We start from the raw sequence: 6,000 nt of genomic DNA on the forward strand, positions 1-6,000 counted from the left end.
CCTGCTTTGAAGCAATATTGGAAATTTTACAATCCACGCTGAAGTCACCCTCCTAGCAGAGTCCAGCCAAGAACTGCCATTGCCAGCAAGAGCCGTTTCAGTTGCCCTGAGACAGCCCTCCCCTGCCTTGGCTCCACCTGTTTGGGCTTCGCCTTGGCAGACGCAGGGATTCCTGCGTCACCCTCATCAGCTGGATTTCTTTACCTCGCTAAAAAATGCAGAGCGGAAGAAGCTGGAGAAAGAGAGCTAAGCTCTCCTGCGGCCGGGGAATCCCCTTTGGCAGGGAGAGGCATGCATATAGCTGGATCCACAGTACATACAGCCACTGTGGATCAGTGATCCTGCCCTTCCTGGACAGGAAAAGTGAGGCTGTGCAATAAATACCATCGTTCTAACAGCTGTGTCCAGGGTCAACATGAGGATTACTGGGTTGTTTTTTTTTAGCTGAACAGGTAACTAGAAGCCTGCAGCCAGAAAACTGGCCAGGTGGTTCAAATCAAAATGTGAAGTCCAAGCCCCACCACCTCCCAAGTGCCTCAATTCCCACTGCCACTGTATAGTCTCCCTTTAGCCTCCGGGTTCCCTAAACTGCAATTTCTGGGACCTCTTCCCACTCCTCAGCATGCCCCACTAGACTCCTTCTGTAAACTTCTCTGTCTCTCAGAGAAGCTTGGCAGAGGCTGCAAATGTTTTGAAAGCCTGGCTCCCTGAGCTGCTGGAATGTTGCTGAACATTCCGTGTCGTTCCTCTAGCTCTGCCTGTCAATGTCCAAGGTTTCAGCCTCAAAACTATATATCTGGTATATTTGCCTAATACTCATGGCCTGAAACCAGAGATTTAGCAGGTTCGTGACGTTCTTCCCAACCCTTGGTTTCACTTCCCCCTTGATGCTCAAGTCAGATTTCCCCAGCCTATGGGCTCCCATGGACGTTGAGTCTCTACACACCAACGTCCCTCCATGAAGATGGATAACAAGCTATTAGCAACACCGTCCTCTGACACCAAGACCGACCTTGCTACCGAGTTCTGCCAGTTCATCCTCACCTGCAACTACTTCAGATTTGGGGAAGATTTATTCCTTCAGATCAACGGCACAACCATGGGCGCCCGCATGGCACCACAATATGCCAACATTTTCACGGGTAACCTGGAGCAGAGCTTCCTCAGCTCCTGTCCATTAACACCCCTCTTGTACCTGAGATCTGTTGACGATATCATTTGGAGACATGGGAAAGAAGCACTGGGGAAATTTCACCAGGCCTTCAGCAACTTCCACCCCACCATCAACCTATGAAATAATCCATGCAAGAAATACACTTTCAGTGTGCCGTAGTGGTTAAGAGCGGTGGACTCTAATCTATAGAGAACTGGGTTTGATTCCTCACTCCACATAAAGTCTGCTGGGTGACCTCAGGCCAGTCACAGTTCTCTCCGAACTCTCTCAGCCCCACCTACCTCACAAGGTGTCTGTTGTGGGGAGGGAAAGGGAAGGCAATTGTAAGCTACTTTGAGACTCCTTAAAGGTAGGGGGAAAGGAAGATATAAAAACCAACTCTTCTTTCTAGACACCACTGTACAAATACATAATGGAAGCATAAAAACAACCTTATATTGAATCATAGAGTTGGAAGGGACCACCAGGATCATCTAGTCTAACCCCTACACAATGCAGGAAATTTCCCCACACACCCCCAGTGACCCCTACTCCATGCCCAGAAGATGACCAAGATGCCCTACTGATTGTCAAACTTATCTACACACCTCCAGTCACCATCCTAAACACACCAAACGATCCACTGTCTACAGCCAAGCTCTACGCTACAGCCACATCTGTTCCCACTCCTCAGGCAGAGATTCTCACCTGCTACAAAATAGGCCCAAACGAAACAACAACAGAACACCACTGGTGGTCACATACAGCCCTCAGCTCAAAATGGTTGAACACATGAAGCTGCCTTCTACTGAATCAGACCCTTGGTCCATCAAAGTCAGTATTGTCTACTCAGACCGGCAGCGGCTCTCCAGGGTCTCAGGCAGAGGTCTTTCATCTCACCTACCTGCCTAGTCCCTTTAACTGGAGAGGCCGGGGATTGAACCTGGGACCTTCTGCATGCCAAGCAGATGCTCTACCACTGAGCCAGAGCCTTCAACGCATCATTAATGACCTACAATCTATGCTGGACAACGGTATTCTTCTCTCGCAGGCATTGGGAGGCAAACCTTCTCTTGCCCACAGATAGATTCCTAACCTTAAACAATGTCTCTCACCACAGCAGTATCCTTCCAAACATGGACATGGACTCTGGGGCCAGGGCCTGCAACAAACCAAGATGCCAGCTCTGCCCCATATCCACTCTGACAACACAATAACTGCACCCAACAACACCAGCCGTACCATCTCAGGTTCATTCACTTGTTCATCTTCCACCATTATACATGCCATCAAATGTCAGCAATGCCATTCCGCTCTCTACACTGGACAAACAGGTCAGTCCCTACACAAAAGGATAAATGGACATAAAGCTGGCATTAAAAACCCTGGTCCTCCTTCACTGGAGTTAGAGCTATTGATCCTGCGGTCCAGTGGAGAGTCTATTTCTCCTGCTCAATCTCTCTACCCCCATTTCTTGGTCCCCCACCCCCACATATACTCCCTCCCTTCTTTTTCTTCTGCCTGAGGGGTTGTCTTGCTCATATTCTCTTGGAATCACCCTCTTGTCCAGATTCTACTAATCTCCCCATCTTGATACCTTGTTTAATTCCCCTTACTATACATTATTTCCGATTTGAGTTCCATTTGGCTTCTCTATATATTCCTTTTTTGATAGATACATACTTATTTATGGCTGTACATACACTCTCAGTGACTTTCAATACCACTGACCATGGTATCCCTCTGGACCGCCTTTTCAGGGTTGGGACTGGGAAGCACTGTTCTGTGGTGGTTTCAATCCTATCTATAAGGTAGGTTTCAGAAGGTGATGCTGGGAGACAGTGCAGCCCCTTGGCATCTGACCTATGGGGTCCCCCAAAGTTCTTTATTGTTTAACACCTACAGGAAACCTCTGGGTGACATCATTTGGAGATTTGGGCTGGGCTGCTACCAATATGCCAATGAGAGTCAACTTCATCTCACGCTTCCTGCAGATCCCAGGGAGGCTGAAGAAACGTTGAAATACCTGGAGGCATTTTGGGGGTTGGGCGCGTGCTAATAAACTAAAGCTTAATCCTGACTGGTGAGCAGAAGCACTGAATCAGGATTTAAGGTGTCTTCAGCTCTAGATGGAGTTGCATTCCCCCTGAAGGGACAGGTCTATAAGCTAGGGGATACTGCTAGACCGAGCTGACTGCTGGATAACTTTATTTGGTACAGAATGCTGCAGTGAGGATTTTGACTGGAATGGGCTGTAAGGATCACAACAAGTCTTGGTTCATCTACGCTGGCTTCCTGTTTGTTTCCAGGCCGTCTAAGGTACTGCTGTTGACCTTCAAAGCCCTGTATGGTTTGTGGCCAACAAACCTTAAGGACCATCTACTCCCGTAAGAACCTACCCAACCTCTAACGTCACCCTTTGAGGCCCTGTTTCAGGTGCCCCCCACCTTCAGAGGTTCGATGGTCGTGCTAAAATTATGAAACTCCCTCCCCAGGGATATTTTTCTGTTTGTTTCTATCATGGTCTTCCACCCCTGGGAAAAGATCTTTTGTTCCATCTGACGTTCCCTCCATGGTCCCTTGCTCCCTGAACTGGGTTTTCACTGTTGTTTCGTGTCTTTACACAGGTATTTTAGTTTTGCTTTTAATTGCTCTAAAGGTAAAGGTCCCCTGTGCAAGCACTGGGTTATTCCTGACCCATGGGGTGACGTCACATCCCGACGTTTCCAAGGCAGACTTTGTTTGCGGGGTGGTTTGCCAGTGCCTTCCCCAGTCATCTTCCCTTTACCCCCAGCAAGCTGGGTACTCATTTCACCGACCTCGGAAGGATGGAAGGCTGAGTCAACCTTGAGCCGGCTACCTGAAACCAACTTCTGTCGGGATCGAACTCAGGTCGTGAGCAGAGCTTTTGACTGCAGTACTGCAGCTTAACACGCTGCGCCACGGGGCTCTTTTAATTGCTCTACTGATCTGTATTTATAATGTTGTTTTTGTTAGCTGCCTTGGTGGCCCTGATTGGGCAGAAAGGCAGGATATAAATTTTTTAAACAAATAAGTGCACGTGCGCACACAAATACTCATGAAAATAAAATTAAAAACAGATAACCTACAATATCATTTAGTGTTCCAATGCATCGCAAACACTGCCCATTTTAATCAATTTACTACTCTTTATTTAACTACTTCTTCTTCACTAATAAGTTAAACTCAACAGCAATGCAATTTTCCAAATCCTTCTAACTACCAATCTAAAACAAGAGGCGGTCATATTTTTGCCTAAATAAGAAACTATATTCATACAGGCTGATGTACATAAATCAAGCATAATTTCCAGATCTTCCTCTTTATTTTTAAAATCACCAGCATGCTAACATTACCATATCCCAGAAGATTATATCCTGTTATTTCCATGATTAATAAAAAAAATCTTACCAATATTTTCTCTATTCCTGAACACTGTCCCAGGGCTGTAACTGGGGGGAGGGCAAGGAGGGTAGCCACTGCCCCTGTGGCATGCAGAGAGGGTGGCAGAACTGCCTCTCTTACAGGAGGAGCGGGCGCCTCTGTGCCAGGTAGTATGGCTTTCTTGACACTTGCCCAAAATGCTTCTCCTGGGGGACAAGAGACTGCCAGGAGCAGCATTTTGTGGGGTATGGTGGACTGCAGAAGGTGGGGGAGGTAAGAACGTTGTGCCCCATGGACAGAAATCCTTCCACCAACACAAACAATGCGTAGCATCCAAGGTGCAGATCTCCTGATGCTCTAGGTGAAGTCAAAGTGGCCCCCAAGTCACAATTCAGACGGGACGTTCCTTGGGACAGGGCCCCCATCTCAGTTCTGGCTAACGTTACACACTCTAGTGCCATTTTTACTGATGGCAACACAAACAATACATCTCTTGTTCATTCAACAGATCATATTTGATGTCAGCTACTGACCCTTGTTAGGATAGAAACTGAATTACAACCCTACAAAAAGTTATTTATTAAAATATTTTACATGCTGCCCTTTCCCATTGTTGCTGGAAAAATCAAGCAAGCGACAGAGTCATTAAAACCACAGAACACTCCAATCGTAAGCACATGTAACAATTAACAGTTTTTAAATAAACTTAAAAATAAAAAACACCAGGTATACACATCACTGAAGAAATATGAAGGACTTTATTTCAAACAACACCAAGGCTCACTAATCCGCTTTGTACAGAGTTGGGCTACTGGTCTGTCAAGGTCAATATTGTCTCCTATGACTGGCAATGGCTCTCCAGGATTTCAGGCAGAGGTCCTTCACATCATGCCTTCGCTTTGCGGAATCAAAGGGAAACAGATACAAGTGACAAGGGTAAAACTGCAAAAGAACCAGGATGCTTCACTTACCTGGAAGACCCCAGTTTTGCTGAAGGAACAATGGCAGCAGATCTAGAAAGAGAAAGAAGCAGCATGAATATCTGTGGAGAGCAGGAAAAACCAGCTACTTCCTGCCCCAGGAAATCCTGACCCAAAAGTAACAGGCCTACCTCATCTCCCCACCGAGTGCCACACCTTACCTACTCAAGAAGAGCAGGCACTGCTCTGCCTTCCAACCTCTACAAAGTTATTATGCATCAAACTGCCAAACTCTACACAGCAGGGGAGGAGGGGGTAAGACTGATTAACTTATTCAACATGGGGACCCAAAGCTATTTATGTTCTTCCCTCCCCTATTTTAGCTGAGGTTAGTTAGGCTAAGAATGGACCAAGATCACCCAGCAAGCTTCCATGGCAGACTGACTTCTACCCCGTCCCGCCCCAAATGCATGTGCATCATTTAACTCAGATCAACTAATATAACTAATTGGTTTTCAGTGG

Source organism: Euleptes europaea, chromosome 7, assembly GCF_029931775.1.
Source record: "Euleptes europaea isolate rEulEur1 chromosome 7, rEulEur1.hap1, whole genome shotgun sequence".
In the NCBI taxonomy this organism is placed as follows: domain Eukaryota; kingdom Metazoa; phylum Chordata; class Lepidosauria; order Squamata; family Sphaerodactylidae; genus Euleptes; species Euleptes europaea.